Source organism: Oncorhynchus kisutch, linkage group LG4 (assembly GCF_002021735.2).
Source record: "Oncorhynchus kisutch isolate 150728-3 linkage group LG4, Okis_V2, whole genome shotgun sequence".
NCBI lineage: Eukaryota > Metazoa > Chordata > Actinopteri > Salmoniformes > Salmonidae > Oncorhynchus > Oncorhynchus kisutch.
The window spans coordinates 63,411,966-63,430,035 of NC_034177.2; the positions used below are offsets into that span (position 1 = coordinate 63,411,966).

The window sequence follows — 18,070 nt, forward strand, 5'->3', positions numbered from 1 at the left end:
CTGGTCCAGATGTCGGGCCCGGATGTCGAGCCCTGACACACACACACACACGCAGAGGGGCAAATCCCGTACCGTTGTTGCCTCTTCAGAAAGTTGGTACATTTTTGGTCAATTACACATTGCTATTTGAATAATGGTGAATCAAAACCGCACTGCCAAGTCAAAGAGTCGCAAATGCGACTGTTTTGGTCACAGTATCGAACTCCGTTTATGTCTAGTCCCCTCAAACCTGGACCTCGAAGCCAATTCAACTGTTTTTCATTGTTCCTTACTATTCAGGGACTGATTTAGACTGGTGTAATTCATTATAAGGTAGAACAGAAAACCAGCAGGCTCCGGACCTTGTCGTGTAAGAGTAGAACAACATTGGAGGTGGCTTATGGTAGAGAAATTAACATTAACTTCTCTGGAAAAAACTATTTTCAACCTCTCCTTCGTATCATCTGAGATCCCCAAGGATTGGAAAGCTGCCGCGGTCAACCCCCTCTTCGAAGGGGGAGACACCCTGGACCCAAACTTTTATAGAACTATATCCATCCTGCCCTGCCTATCTAAGGTCTTCGAAAGCCAAGTCAACAAACAGATCACTGACTATCTCGAATCCCACCGTACCTTCTCCGAGCCGTTCACGGGTGTACCTCAGCCACGCTCAAGGTACTAAACGATATCATAACCGCCATCGATAAAAGACAGTACTGTGCAGCCGTCTTCATCGACCTGGCCAAGGCTTTCGACACTGTCAATCACTATATTCTTATCGGCAGACTCAGTAGCCTCAGTTTTTCTAATGACTGCCTTGCCTGGTTCACCAACTACTTTGCAGATAGAGTTCAGTGTGTCAAATCGGAGGGCCTGTTGTCCGGACCTCTGGCAGTCTCTATGGGGGTACCACAGGGTTTAACACTCCTTCCGTGGCCTCCACCTGCTCTTAAACGCTAGTAAAACCAAATGCATGCTTTTCAACCGTTCGCTGCCTGCACCCGCACACCCGACTAGCATCACCACCCTGGATGGTTCCGACCTAGAATATGTGGACATCTATAAGTACCTAGGTGTCTGGCTAGACTGCAAACTCTCCTTCCAGACTTATCAAACATCTCCAATCAAAAATCAAATCTAGAGTCGGCTTTCTATTTCGCAACAAAGCCTCCTTCACTCACGATGCCAAACTTACCCTAGGAAAACTGACTATGCTACCGATCCTCGACTTCGGCGATGTCATTTACAAAATAGCTTCCAATACTCTACTCAGCAAACTGGATGCAGTTTATCACAGTGCCATCCGTTTTGTTACTAAAGCACCTTATACCACCCACCACTGCGACCTGTATGCTCTAGTCGGCTGGCCCTCGCTACATGTTCGTCACCAGACCCACTGGCTCCAGGTCATCTACAAGTCTATGCTAGGTAAAGCTCCGCCTTATCTCAGTTCACTGGTCACGATGGCAACACCCACCCGTAGCACGCGCTCCAGCAGGTGTATCTCACTAATCATCCCTAAAGCCAAAACCTCATTTGGCCGCCTTTCCTTCCAGTTCTCTGCTGCCTGCGACTGGAACGAATTGCAAAAATCTCTGAAGTTGGAGACTTTCATCTCTCTCACCAACTTTAAACATCTGCTATCTGAGCAGCTTACCGATCGCTGCAGCTGTACATTGTCCATCGGTATATAGACCCACATCAAACATCTCCAATCCAAAATGAAATCTAGAATTGGCTTCCTATTTCACAACAAAGCATCCTTCACTCATGCTGCCAAACATACCCTTGTAAAGCTGACCATCCTACCAATCCTCGACTTCGGCGATGTCATTTACAAAGTGGCCTCCAATACCGTACTCAGCAAATTGGACGCAGTCTATCACAGTGCAATCCGTTTTGTCACCAAAGCCCCATATACTACCCACCATTGCGACCTGTACGCTCTCATTGGCTGGCCCTCGCTTCATACTTGTCACCAAACCCACAGGCTCCATGTCATCTGCAAGACCCTGCTAGGTAAAGTCCCCCCTTATCTCAGCTCGCTGGTCACCATAGCATCACCCACCTGTAGCACGCGCTCCAGCAGGTATATCTCTCTGGTCACCCCCAAAACCAATTCTTTCTTTGGTCGCCTCTCCTTCCAGTTCTCTGCTGCCAATGACTGGAACGAACTACAAAAATCTCTGAACCTGGAAACACTTATCTCCCTCACTAGCTTTAAGCACCAACTGTCAGAGCAGCTCATAGATTACTGCACCTGTACATAGCCCACCTATAATTTAGCCCAAACAACTACCTATTTCCCTACTGTATTTATTTTATTTATTTTGCTCCTTTGCACCCCATTATTTTTATTTCTACTTTGCACATTCTTCCACTGCAAATCTACCATTCCAGTGTTTTACTTGCTATATTGTATTTACTTTGCCACCGTGGCCTTTTTTTTGCCTTTACCTCCCTTATCTCACCTCATTTGCTCACATCGTATATAGACTTGTTTATACTGTATTATTGACTGTATGTTTGTTTTACTCCATGTGTAACTCTGTATGTGTCGAACTGCTTTGCTTTATCTTGGCCAGGTCGCAATTGTAAATGAGAACTTGTTCTCAACTTGCCTACCTGGTTAAATAAAGGTTAAATAAAAAATATAGCCCACCCAATTTACCTACCTCAGCCCCATACTGTTTACCTACCTCAGCCCCATACTTTTTATTTTTATTTACTTTTCTGCTCTTTTGCACGCCAGTATCTCTACCTGCACATGTTCATCTGATCATTTATTACTCCAGTGTTAATCTGCTAAATTGTAATTATTCACTCCTATGGCCTATTTATTGCCTACCTCCTCATGCATTTTGCACACAGTGTATATAGATGATTTTTTTCCCTACTATGTTATTGACTTGTTTATTGTTTACTCCATGTGTAACTCTGTGTTGTTGTCTGTTAACACTGCTATGCTTTATCTTGGCCAGGTCGCAGTTGCAAATGAGAACTTGTTCTCAACTAGCTTAACTGGTTAAATAAAGGTGAAATAAATACAAATTCCGGCAGTCAGCATGCCAATTGCATGATCTGCTCTTGAGACATCTGTGGCATGGTGTTGTGTGAAAAAAACGGCACATTTTTAGAGGTGCCTTTTATTGTCTCCCAGCACAAGGTGCACCTGTGTAATGGCCATGCTGTTTAATCAGCTGCTTTATATGCCACACTTGTCAGGTGGATGGATTATCTTGACAATGGAGAAATTCTCACGAAGAGGGATGTAAACACATTTGTGTACAACATTTTAGAGAAATAAGCTTTTTGTGCATATGGAAAATTTCTGGGATCTTTTATTTCAGCTCATGAAATATGGGACCAACACTTTAGATGTTGTTATATTTAATTCACTCTTAATAATCACATACAGCCCATAGATACATTTTTATCTAGCTGACTAACATTAGCTAAATGGTTAGCATGATTCGCTAGCTAGGTAAAGTAAAGACACTGCATTGACTCTCGACAGCCAGCTATAGGCAGCTGCTTCATGAAAACGGATCCATTGTGATTTAATAATTATGTTACTAGCTACATTGGCCAGATAGCTAGCTTGGTAAAGCATTTAGTGTTGTGTGCATTGCTGCACTTACAGCCCCATTAGTTTCATATGAAGTTTGACTGCCTTGCTCAGTTAGCAAGCAAGTAAATGTTAGCTAGTGTTTCAACTAGCTAGCTAGCAAGCTAAAATTACAAGTAGAAACGGCAGGCTTCTCCGTGTGCTCCAGGTACATATTTTTGTACTAACATGAGAATGAATGGCCAACTGTTGTGATAAGTGCTTATCTGCAGTCTATCCGCAGCCGGTGTGTTTCATGCTTTTAGATAAAAAATAAAATCAAGTAAATCAAATATATCTGGTATTAAGCCTTTCTCATAACTCTGGTTAAACAAGTAGGCCTAACTAACTTTATTATTTGCCCCTTGTCTGGTTAGATAGAAATGATGAAAAACCTAAAAGTCTTCTGTGAGTGCCTTGAACAGAACAGACCCGCCATGGCTTTTGGCCATCCCACAGGACTTTCTAAAAGCAACGCACCAAAAATATCTAATTTACTCTGGTCTGGGCAGAGAGAAGGCTTCCTCCCATAATCTTGTCCACTCTCGAACCCTCCCTGAGATCACTGGGATCCCCAGAGAATGGGTGTGTTAAGCAGAAGTAGCCCAGTTCTGTTTCATTGCAGCCAGGGTTTTCTATGGGTAAGAGTTGCACTTATTGTCAGTTTAGGCTAGTTGATTATACGTGTAGTGAATAGTAACCAGATAAGCAGATAAGTGCACCAGCATCTAGTAGGCCTCACTTGCTAGATGCACTTAGATGACTGTTTTTGATCATCTTCCAGATTTGTTTATTTATTCGATGGCATGCCTACACTAATTGTAGCAAGGTCAAGATGGGTCAGACATCACTAAAATATAGTTTTGGCACATTATTCATTGGGAAGTTCTGGTCCTGGCTGCTGTTTACTGCTGGTAATTTCTATGTGAAAGGACCCATGAGCACCAAAATGTTAAGTTCATAGGAGCATGTCAAATGAAAGCTAAGAGTCAATTTTTTACAGCCATTTTCCATCCTAAAAATTAGGAATAAGCAAAGGCTTTGATTTCTGGTCAAACAGATGGGTTTTTAGAAAACATCTACCAGAAAGTCTTTGAAGGTATTAGAAATACATCAAAACACAATGTTGAAGTAATATCAACACTTATATTTAGTTTTAGAGAAATTGTTCTGCCTTTTGTAAATTTAAACAACCACACCAGTAGAAATGTGGCTAGAGCTTACCCTTGATGTTGCACAATGATGTAAGTTAATAAGTCATCGTTTTAGTCAAAGTATGATGTATTTGGGCTTTAAGTGCCAAATCCAAATGTGTGACTTCGGATGTTTCCGTGAGTCTTTACGTGTCTTTTCCTATGAGATGACGTGCAAATTCTTTTCAGCCTACGTTTAGTTTCAGGGCAGGGTTTTATTTAACTCTGCCATGCTGGTGGATGGTAAATCTTTATTAATCAGAAACACCTGCTGTAAAGTTCTTCCTATTCGCGAGACGTCCGAGAACCAAACAACTTTTCTCTGTAGCCTGCACTTGGGCTTCCACCAGCCTAATGGGCTATATCGTACAAATTCATGAAAAAAACATTTGCTTTATGGCCTTAAATTAAGGTTCGGGTTAGGCTATGGTGCATTAATCTTAAAATGGCTAGGTGGGGGGGGGGTTGGGTTGGGTTTCAAGTGTCGGTTAAGTGTTTTTTAAATTGTTTTATGTCATTGTTATTTTTTATTTTTGTGTATTACATTTTTTGGTTGAGGGGGGGGGGTCGAGGTGAGGAGGAAGATTTTTTAAGATACTGTTTGAAGAGGTAGGGTTTCAGATGTTTTTGGAAGATGGGCAGGGACTCTGCTGTCCTAGCTTCAGGGGGAAGCTGGTTCCACCTTTGGGGTGTTAGGACAGAGAAGAGCTTGGACTTGGCTGAGCAGGAGCTGCCCTCCCGTAGGGGTGGGAGGGCCAAGAGACCTGAGGACTGCTCGTGTTGGGGTGTTAGGGTTTGAGCATAGCCTGAAGGTATTGACGCATCCGTGTTTATAATTGTTGTTATTTCCCTGCTACACGTGGAAATCACCACAACATTCCCACCCCCAATTCCTGTATGTATTAGCAGCCTGCGTCAGTCTTCGAGGTGGAACCTTAACAGGAATTTGTTATAGCTGACACCCCATTCTTTCAGCAGGCATCATAGAATCTTAATTCGGAGCAGTTATTTAGGAATTTTTGGAAAGTATGGACACAAAATACTGATGGAGATTTTACTGAAACTTTACCAAACTTTGCATCTGCACAGTTCTTCCCAGTAAATGTATTTTTGTACAATTTTCAGTGTAAATTGTTTAAAGTTGTCATTGTGCATAGAGTTGTATGGTTTGTTCAACTGAAATCAATCAGTTTGGCATACATGTTAAGTGAAGAATCGAGTCTCAGCACCATTCCGTTTATCGTGGAATTGCCCTGCACTATCTGAAGTAGCATGACCCATCCATAATGGTGCTCTGTGGGCTGTTATTGGTGTGTATTGTGTGAAATTGGATTGCTCAGTCATTTGGCAAAGCTGGAATTGCAGATGGCTGCAGTTTTAGTTGTGTTAAGAGGACGATTGTTGTGGCGTTGATTGTGTTTTGTCGTCACCTCTCTCGATAGGTTGCTCTCTGCAACCCTCTCTCCCCTTCTCTTCTCTCTCTTGCGCAACTTAGGCTTGTAATCTTGTTAGCTTTGCATTGATTTGCACTGAGATACGGCACAGGCACGGTACACAGGTAGGTGTGCATATAGGCCTACCACTAGGGATCTTTTTATACTAGCCACACACATGCTGTATTATTTTGGGTGCTGCATTTGGAATGCTCACCCGAGTCTCTTTGATGCCTAATCAGAATGGAGCCATGCTAATGAGGACACAGGATGGATGCAGATTAGCTAACTGACCCCATACCACACACTGGCAGCGCTCGTCATTTTTCCCTGGTCACTCGCTCCGTGTTAGCCTAACGACAGCAGCGTATAGGCTACCCTGTGTAGGAGCATTAAGCAGATAAAGGTCATACAACTCTTTAGGCCTGTAAAACTATTCTACCATATTACAGTATGTGTATGTAGCCGAGGCCTCATCCTATTTCCTAGTTCCCACCGCGGTCATATCGTTCTGAAACACTCCTCATTACATGTTACACCTCTGCTATGTTGGATGAATGGACAGGCTAATGTCCTTCTGATGTTTTGAAAAACTTTGCCTACATTTGATTGTGATTTAAAGGTTAAGTGCCGAGCAGTGCGTGCAGTTACCAAAAATCAGATTTGTCACCGGCCCAACATAACCACCGTTAAAGTTGCATAATCACAATATAAATTTCTGTGTAAAACACCACATGGGTTAGCTATTCTGGGGCACGATTTAAACAAATTAATAATAATAATAATGTTGGAATGTAAATCCTCAAATGACAAACTAACCTTTCTTTGTTTTTTCGTGGACGTGATTAGACTTCGTAAGGATAAAATCCCCCAACCCACATGGAAAAACATGTGGGTTGGGGGATCTTTTTTTATGTTGCTTCACGTTACCAACCAGTCCGTTTGGAGGGAAAGACAAAAGGAAAAGGAGGGTGTGCACCTTTCTCCTACTAAGTGCATTTGCTGAAAGCTGCATTGTCCAGTAGACTTTTACCATGACCTTGTTTGTTTGATTGGGAACAGTTAGGCCTTTCACAATCAGTCTGTATATGGAATTGAACTAGTCCCACACATGCAAACTCAGTACTCTGCACAGATTAGCTCACACAAAAGGTTTCACATACATGTATGTTCTTAGTTAGTCTTGCTTTTAGTGGGATGATTCTTACCTTTTGTAGATTGCTTTGTGTTGGACTGTTATAATGGCAGTAATATAGGCCATCTCTCTGACATTACTATGTGAGGGAATTGCTGTGCATATCTGAACCTAGCGTGTAAGTGAATGCTGTTTGAATCTTAGACTAAGTCCTTATATAAGTCTGTCAAAGCTGGATAGTTTTTTTTAATGAATTGTACACTATTTATAGGCTAGTGAGTTTATCAGTAAGTCTTGTGAGAACCGATGATGGATAGGTTACCTATCCAATTGCAAATGCCTGTTATCATAACTAAAGCTTTTGACCACTAAATGAACATGGTTGAGGGTGAATGGGGCCTCAAGGTCCATGTCTTGAAGGAGGGAAGGGAGGTACCGTATAAAGTCTGTAAGTTCTTGTGGAGAGAGGGGAAGTGGCACCACCCCTTGAGAGAATAGAGGGAACACCTCCAACCCAACACACAATACACCCCCTCGCACTCTTATCCACGACTTAGTCGGGGACGGGAGACTGACTGTAACACTAGGTCAATTACAATGAAAAAATGAGTGATGTCACACCCAGGCCCCCTGCTCCAATCTTGGCTGTGTACAGTTACAGTTTACGGATGAATGTCCTGTTTGAAACTCCCTCGTCCCTCCCTCCCCCTCACTATTTAGCCTGCCATGAGCAACCTTATGTGTTAGGCCTATGATCATTACACACTGTTCACTGTTGATTCTCTCCCCCCCACTTAGTGACTGGTGTGTATTTGTGTGATCATCATTAGTAGTAGGGATGGACATGAGTAATGGAGTACTCGAACGGACGTCAAAGCTCGATCTTTAACCAGAGATCACTTTTTTTTTTTTATACTGTGAAATTATTTGATGGAATGTGTTTTGTGGCTGCCGGCAAGTTACATTTTATCTTGAAGACTACTTTAATATGCTTTGACTCGATTGTTCCATTTCTACATGTGCATTTCCGGAGGACAACAGAAAATAAACCAAGCCAGGCATCACACTGTTCTATTCTCTAAGGTCCCTTTCCCCTCTGTCTCATTCACTTAATTGCGTTCCGACCGCTCCCTCCACACACATGTGCTGAGTGCACACAAAAGCACCCCTTAGGCCTACAGAAATAAATGCCTATAAAAATGTATCTAACTGGCCCTGCCGAGTGGCGCAGCGTTCTAAGGCAATGCATCGCATTGCTAGAGGTGTTGGTACAGAACCGGGTTCATTCCTGGGCTGGGCCACAACCTGCCGCGGCAGGGAGTCCCATAGGTGGTGCCAAATTTGCCCAGCGTTGTCTGGGTTAGGGCAGGGTGTGGCCGGTGGGGCTTTACTTGGCTCATTGCGCTCTAAAAACTCCTTGTGGCGTGCCGGGTGCCTGCAGGCTGACCTCGGTCGCCAGTTTTAACTGTGTTTCCTCCGACACATTGGTGCGGCTGGCTTCCGGATTAAGCTGTTGGTTGTTAAGGAGGCGGGTCATGTTTCGGAGGATGCATGAATCCACCTTTGCCTCTCCCGAGCCCGTTGGGGAGTTGCAGCAAAGAGACGATCGACTACAGTTTTATCACAAATGGACTGTTGATTGAAGTAGGAAAATGTGTTCTAACAACGAGCTGCAGTTTTGGAATAATTGCATCCCGTCTATTTCCCACTTAAGCTACTTTGCGAACTGCTAGTGCCATTTAGAATTGGTTAGGAGGACTGTCCCCGACCCCCAAAAGATATTGGTTGACCGAAAGTCGTCTGTTCTTTTGACCAATCAATTTGTCAATTTTAAATTGTGTATTTTTCCATATACAGTAAGTGTCAAAAGTTTGGACACCCCTACTCATTCAAGGGTTTTTCTTTATTTTTGACTATTTTCTGCATTGTAGAATAATAGTGAAGACATAACTATGAAATAACACACATGGAATCATGTAACCCAAAAAGTGTTAAACAAATCAAAATATATTTAAAGTAACCACCCTTTGTCTTGATGACAGCTTTGCACACTCTTAGCATTCTCTCAACCAGCATCATTAGGTAGTCACCTGGAATGCATTTCAATTAACAGATGTGCCTTATTAAAAGTTCATTTGTGGAATTTCTTTCCTCCTTAATGCGTTTGAAACAATCAGTTGTGTTGTGAGAAGGTAGGGGTGGCATACAGAAGATAGCCCTATTTGGTAAAATACCAAATTTATATTCTGGCAAGAACCGCTCAAATTCGCAAAGAAAAACAACATCATTACTTTAAGACATGAAGGTCAGAATCCGGAAAATTTCAAGAACTTTGAACCTTCAAGTGCAGTCGCAAAAACCGTCAAGCCCTATGATGAAACTGGCTCTCATGAGGACAGCCACAGGAAAGGAAGACCCAACCTTTTGCAGAGGATAAGTTCATTACCAGCCTCAGAAATTGCAGCCAAATAAATGCTTCACAGAGTTCAAGTGTGTTTTTAATAAAATCAACTATATGTATTGAGCTTGTCACATGTTTTAAGGACACTGCTTGATTAAATAAGACCCATGACTCGAAGGAGCCAGAGATCAAGATAACCAGAAGGAAAAAATGTAACCTGACCCGACCATCCTCCCACTCCTGCTAGCTTTTGCAGATTCTGTCGTTACTCCCCTGAAGTGTCCCGTAATAGGCTACATGAGGAGTCGGCAACCTTTCTCATGTGGAATGACAATTTATCTTACAATTTCTACCGCTCCGCGTGCCAGTTATGGTTTTCAAATACACTTTTTTGTGGAACATTTTAATTTAATTTATAATAACGTCTTCGTATCTCAATCATTGTCGTGGTTAAATCCAAATTCTATCCAAATCCTAATGAAATTATACAAACCTAAAAAGTAACTTCCATTGCCAACTATGTAAAAATAGCCTACATAAAGCCAACAAATAAAAACATTGCAGCCTGCAGGTAGAAAGTAGAAAAAAACAAATATCCTATAAATCACATTGGCTACGCATGGCCTATCTGCAACCAACTTGAAATATTGTATCAACTATTAACTTGGGTCTGAACTCCAAGTTTCCCAGGCCAGTGAGCTCTGGACAGAAACAGTTGTAGGTTATTTGTGCAAGGGATAAGAAGTAATCAGGCCTATTTTATGAAATTTCCACTGGATCAAAGCATGACATTTTTCCCTTTCATGCTGAGTGGTTATTGAAAAGGAGAGGGCTGTAAAGACATTTAGAATATATTGAGGAACTTTTGTCATGCTCTATGGATGTAAAAACAGACTTCCGTTGCTTGCTGTTTGAGGTGAAGAACACATTACTTTGAGAAGCTCCACAGCTCATTAGTGGTGGTGCGTTAAGCTAATCAGAAATACTATCAGCTCCCCAAATCGGCACATTTATATGCCTACATTTGCTCGCAGGTCAGGTAGCCTATAAGCCTACTTATATGCGTAATCAGGTGTGCGTCCTTACTCAAAATTTACAGGAGCGCTCTAAACAAAGACAATGACTAAATTGACAACTCGTAAATGGAATGAAATAAACCAAAACTTGTGCCTCACAAGTGTAGCATAGGTTGTGCGCTCTGCAAGCAACATGTCTACTCCAACAATGAGAATGGTAAAAGACTGGAATAATTATGCAGTATATTGAATGCATTAACAGAAATTACCATAACCAAACAAACATTGTAGATACAAAGTATAGGAATTGGGCCTCCCGAGTGGCGCAGTGGTCTAAGGCGTCACTACAGACCCGAGTTCGATCCCGGGCTGTATCACAATCGACCGTGATCGGGTGTCCCATAGGGCGGAGCACAATTTGACCCTGCGTCGTCCGGGTTTGGCCGTCCGGGTTTGATTGTGGCCTGTGGAATGTTGTCCCACTCCTCTTCAATGGCTGTGTGAAGTTACTGGATATTGGAGGGAACTGGAACGGGCTGTCTTCTACGTCGATCCAGAGCGTCCCAAACGTGCTCAATGGGTGACATGTCTGTTGAGTATGCAGACCATGGAAAAACTAGGGCATTTTCAGCTTCCAGGAATTGTATACAGGTCCTTGTGACATGGGTATCTCTGTGCATTCAAATTCCCAACAATAAAATGCAATTGTGTTCATTGTCTGTAGCTAATGCCTGCCCATATCATAACCCCACCGCCACCATGGGGCACTCTGTTCACAACATTGTCATCAGCAAACCGCTCGACCCACACGACGCCATACATAGTCTGCCATCTGCCCGGTACAGTTGAAAAGCACACTTCTCTAGTGTGCCAGTGGCCATCGAATGTGAGCATTTGCTCACTGAAGTCAGTCAGGTCTTGACCCTGGTGAGGACGATGAGCACACACACCGATGAACTTCCCTAAGACGGTTTCTGACAATTTGTGCAGAAATTCTTTGGGTGTGCAAATCCACAGTTTCATCAGCTATCCGGGTGGCTGGTCTCAGAAGCCGGATGTGGAGGTCCTAGGCTGGCGTGGTTACATGTGGTCTGCAATTGTGAGACTGGTTGGACTTACTGCCAAATTCTATAAAATTACATTAGATGCGGCTTATGGTAGAGAAATTAATTTTCACTGGTGGACATTCCTGTAGTCAGCATGCCAATTGCACACTCCCTCAAAACTTGAGACATCTGTGGCATTGTGTTTACATTTTAGAGTGGCCTTTTATTGTCCCTAGCATAAGGTGCACCTGTGTAATGATCATTGTTCTTCTTGATATGCCACACCTGTCAGGTGGATGGATTATCTTGGCAAAGGAGAAATTCTCCCTAACAGGGACGTAAACAAATTTGTGCACAACATTTTAGAGAAATAAGCTTTTTGTGCATATGGAACATTTCTGGGATATTTTATTTCAACTCATGAAACATATTTTTGTTAAGTATTGGTACACCACCCCATTCACGAAAATGGCTTGCTACTACAGACAGTGAGTCGCGTGGCTATGGCTTGCTATATAAAGCAGGCAGACAGGCGTCCCGTTACTTTTCGATTGAATGTTAGAATGGGCAAAATGAGTGACCTTGGAGCGAGAATGGTGCTACAAACAAAAAACATCCAGTCGGCAGTAGTCCTGTGGGTGAAAACAGCTTGTTGATGAGAGTTCGAAGGAGAATGGCAAGAATCATATAAGCTAACCGGCATGCCACAAACAGGCAAATAATGGGGCAGGACAACAGCGGTATGCAGAATGGCACAACTCGTCCTTTTTTCCAGTGCAGGCCTTGTTCTAAAAATGTGAACCGCCAACTCTTTTCAATCTAATGTTCCAAAATGTGAAATAGTTAGATTTTTTTTATTTTACATTGGCAACTGAAACCTGCTTCCATCAGAGTGAAAGCTCCTTGGCCACAACACCAGGCTCCAGACAATTGAAGCTGTAAAGGGGGAAAGCAGGCAAAAATAGACAAGACATTAAAGCCTTGCATACCTGCCATAACATTCATTGACCCCCAAGTTCAAGCAATAAGCTCAAAGTACAAAGACAAAATACCTGAATTGTTGCTTGTTCACCCTCGATCATCTCCTTGTACTGGTGGTGAACAGCTTTATCCTGAAAGACAAATTCCAGAAAAATATGTTAAGACATAAATGTATTAATATCCTATAGGTTATTGCCTATTGACTGTTACAGCTGTACTAAAATGCCCTGTACACACAACCTGCTTCCAGCCCAACAATGGCAATGCAGAAACTACAAGATAGCTAGCTAGGTTTAGCAAACATTTAGCCTCACAATTATCAGTTGGTTAGATGTAAACGGTATTCATCTAGCTAGTAAGCTAGTTGAACATGTAAAAAACCAATCTGTAATCCAATATCTAGATATTTAGCTGTCACTTCATTTAGCTGTCCCTTCCAATTTAGCATCTGTCCCTATCACTTAACATGGGGTTTAATTAGCTTTCTAATCGGATAGGATTTTCACCACAGTGGCAATTTTCTGTAGTTAGCTAGTTAAACATGACAAATTGGCATACATGAAAAGGAAAAAGATAGCACATCAGCAATCAGAATGCAACTGGCCAGCTCCGCTAGCTAGCTATAACGTTACCTGTATGCAACTGCTAGCTAGCTAACAATAGTTAGCAATGGAAACTGCTTTCCGATACAGTTGAGAGAATAACGAATGCACATGTAGCTATCTTGGCATTTTAACTGTAGACTCTTACCTGTGTATGGGCTCAGATGATTCACAGCAGACTGAAACACTTTCAAGATAATCCTTCCCACTCTGCTTCAACCAGTCCAGACTGCTTTTGCCACAGAAGACAGCTGTGTCGATACCAGCAGCTGTATTCAGGACAACTCTGGTATTGAAAGCTGTAGCTACACTTTGCATGTTGTCCATGATGTCAATATGAGTAAATCCAACGGATCTTTCAAATATCCATGGTAGCAGAGAGCAGGATGTGCCATTGGGGCGGCAGAGTAGCCTAGTGGTTAGAGCGTTGGACTAGTAACCAAAAGGTTAAGTTCAAATCCCGAGCTGACAAGGTACAAATCTGTCGTTCTGCCCCTGAACAGGCAGTTAACCCACCGTCATTGAAAATAAGAATTAGTTCTTAACTGACTTGCCTCGTTAAATAAAGGTTTGAATAAACATTTGAAAAATAAAAATTTACAGAAGCCTTGCATGACAGAATGGATGCTCTTTCTCGTGAATGTCCCGGCCCCTCATTATCTCAACCAATCGTGGTTGTGCAATATTCTGTATTTTCTCTGTTTCTAAACAGTTTTTTGATTTCACATTTTAGTTATATTTACAGATTACATACATGTTTGTTATTACGGAACATAAACTGTTTTTTAAAAACTTTCAAATGCCTCTCCTGTGAAGTAGTGACTTCTGTCATACACACAGCTTTCTGAAACGGGTCAATAATAAAATTGAAATATATGAGTACTTGAAAAAAATCTTCTGAGTACTCGGAACAGTCAAAAATGTCATGCCTATCCATAATTTGTAGGGGCCCTATAAAATCTGTTCTTTTCTGCTTCATTCTGTTTTTTCAAATGTCACCCTTTTTTTTATAGAAAACCACAAAGTGAAGTTCTAAGTCCACAACTGCTTAAATCACATCAGGAGACCACTTTTGTGGTATCAGAAAAAAGTGGGGTGTAGTTAGGCCTATCTTTTTAATGCAAGTGAGCACGAGCCAGAGACCGTTGTTTGGTTAGCGGTGTTTCTGGAGCACTCATGTGATTGCAGATTTTCGCAAAACGAATAGCCACTGGATTGATACAAATAATCATGATATAATTCTGCCAGACAGAATCAATGCATTTTTCAATACATTTTTGAATATCATTGAATGACGTTTAAATGTCTGGATTCCGTCCGTGTCTTCCGCAGCGCAGATTCTTATAGGGCCCTACATTAGGCCTACATCCATCTTATATCAATTTCTACCACAGTCTATGCAGGTCTGTAGCAGGTGACATTTCAAACTGTCTTGAATGTTTTGTTGAATGCAACAATTATTTTGGACAACATCGTGATGTATTATGGATACCAGTATTTGTACCCACTACTACTTCTATCAAATGCATATATCATGAGAGTTATGTTTGCGGCGTCTTCTACCAAACATGACATACTAGTCATATCTCGTGCCTTTTAGAATACATGACGCTATGCAGTCATTTTGTCTTCACCACCTCTGACCACCTGACTCGGGACAATTGGACACATCATTCCCTTAATTGTGCTCCATCTTTGTCCGGTCATTATTGTAAAAGAGCATCTGTTGTCAGTGATTTACCTGGTTAAATTAAGGCAACATTTGAAGAAAAAAGTCCTTGGTAAAAATACATTTAAAAGATGTTAATGTTAAGAGAAATCATCTGGTTTTAGCTTTGGATGTCATGAGTGGTATTAGCAATAGTCATAGGCTTTTCTAGGCCAGGGGGATAGGCCTTGGTAAATCAACATAATCAGTCATGTGCCGAGTCTGGGCCTGATTCCTCTGGCATCTTAACGCCGGTGCAGCTGACTGCAAAATCCCTGTATCTCTATTGAAACAGAGGTTTTACTCTGTCTGTGTTTCACTGTTGTAGGAAGCAGATTGTAGAGCCTGCTCTGCTTGGCTCATCTAGGCTAACTGGGGCAACTATGTTATGTAACTGAGGCAAAAATATATAATAATAATATATGCCATTTAGCAGACACTTTCATCCAAAGCGACTTAGTCATGCGTGCATACATTTTACATTTAGGTGGTTCCAGGAATCGAACCCACTACCCTGGCGTTACAAGCACTATGCTCTGCCAACAGAGCTACACAGGACAGAAATGGTATCTCTGCAAATGTGAGAGGGTGGGAAACTGAGAGTACACCATGGCAGTTTGGAGATCAGATGAGATCTCCCACAACTAGAGGTCTTTTTGTAGCTAAGTTAGTAGAGCATGACACTTGTAACGCCAGAGTAGTGGGTTCAATTCCCGCGACCACTCATACAAAAAATGTATGCACACTTGACTAAGTCGCTTAGGATAAAAGCGTCTGCTAAATGACATATATTACAGTATTATCAAATTGTATTTGTCAAATGCGCCGAATACAACAGGTGTAGACCTTACATTGAAATGCTTACTTACAAGCCCTTAACCAACAATGCAGTTTTAAGAAAATACACCCCCCAAAAAGTAAGAGAAAGAATAACAAATCATTAAAGAGCAGCAGTAAATATCAATAGTGGGGCTATATACAGGGAGTACCGGTACAGTCTGAATGTGCGAGGGCACCAATGACGAGGTAATTGAGGTAATGTGTACATGTAGGTAGAGTTATTAAAGTGACTATGCATAGATAATAACAGAGAGTAGCAGCAGCGTAGAAGAGGGGGGGGGGGCAATGCAAATAGTCTGGGTATCCATTTGATTAGGTGTTCAGGAGTTTTATGGCTTGGGGGTAGAAGCTGTTTAGAAGCTTCTTGGACCTAGACTTGGCGCTCCGGTATCGCTTGCCGTGCGGTAGCAGAGAGAACAGTCTATGACTAGGGTGGCTGGAGTCTTTGACAATTTTTAGGGCCTTCCTCTGACACCGCCTGGTATAGAGGTCCTGGATGGCAGGAAGCTTGGCCCCGGTGATGTACTGGGCCGTACGCACTACCCTCTGTAGTAGAGGTCGACCGATTTATGATTTTTCAACGGCAAAGAAAGACAACACCTATTAATCGGCCGATTCTTTTTTTATATATATATTTTTAATTATTTGTAATAATGACAATTACAACAATAATGAATGAACACTTATTTTAACTTAATGTAATACATCAATAAAATCAATTTAGCCTCAAATAAATAATGAAACATGTTCAATTTGGTTTAAATAATGCAAAAACAAAGTGTTGGAGAAGAAAGTAAATGTGAAAAAGTGTGCCATGTAAGAAAGCTAACATTTTAAGTTCCTTGCTCAGAACATGAGAACATATGAAAGCTGGTGGTTCCTTTTAACATTAGTCTTCAGTATTCCCAGGTATACCATTTGTATTTCATTAACCTTTGACTATTGGATGTTCTTATAGGCACTTTAGTATTGCCAGTGTAACAGTATAGCTTCCATCCCTCTCCTCGCTCCTCCCTGGGCTCGAACTAGCAACACAACGACAACAGCCACCATTCGAAGCAGCGTTACCCATACAGAGCAAGGTGAACAACCACTCCAAGTCTCAGAGCGAGTGACGTTTGAAACGCTATTAGCGCACCCCGCTAACTAGCTAGCCATTTCACATCGGTTACACCAGTCTAATCTCGAGTTTTGATTGGCTGGCAAACGCACGAAAGTGCTGTTTGAATGAATGCTTACAAGCCTGCTGCTGCCTACCATCGCTCAGTCAGACTGCTCTATCAAATCATAGACTTAGTTATAACATAATAACACACCGAAATATGAGCCTTATTTCATTAATATGGCTGAATCCGGAAACTATCATCTCGAAAACAAGACGTTTATTCTTTCAGTGAAATACGGAACCTTTACGTATTTTGTCTAACGGGTGGCATCCATAAGTCTGAAAGAATAAACGTCTTGTTCATATAGTATAAAACATTCTCACGACAGCTGTGACAGAAACATGAAGTTTCAGTGTAATTTTTTAAATACTGACAGTTTGTTTGTTCGACATGGTGGGATCTTTTTGTGTCTAAAATTAATTATGTGGGAAATTGAGGTAGAAACGCCTTTATGCTCAAATATTGATAGAATAACCATCGTATCGAAGTAAATTTGGAGTCATGTGGTGATATGGTGTTTGGACCTCCCACTACGACTCGGGAAAGCATGCACTTTATTAGGCTACATATGAAATAAGTTATGATGAACTTCACAGGGTGGTGAAAGTGCACATTGATGAGCTTGATGCTGCTTTCCAATAAATATCCAGGGCCTTATCCATTATCCATAATAATCTCATGTAAACTGGACAACCCACACAGCCTACCCGCACTGTATCTGTGAGCTGTTGGCTAGAGCGCAGGTACCAAGAGCAGAGTAGGATCATTTGCTATTTAATGCAACCGTTTTTGTGACAAAACTATTATTAGAGTTGAAAATGCGATGGAAACAGATTGAACTTTGTTTTTGTACATGGAAACTTAAGCAAAAAAATAAAATAAAAACGTGTGCACTACGTCATCACGCACTGATTCTTATCTGCAACATGTCCATTTGGTGAAAACATATCACTGGTATGAAAA

General features: G+C 41.7%; 1 protein-coding gene across 1 annotated transcript in view; it reads left to right on the forward strand.

Annotated features, from left to right (window-relative positions):
• LOC109889819 (suppressor of cytokine signaling 5) overlaps nucleotides 1-18,070 on the forward strand; it is a 49,360-nt gene that overhangs the window by 25,035 nt on the left and 6,255 nt on the right. The window lies entirely within an intron of this gene.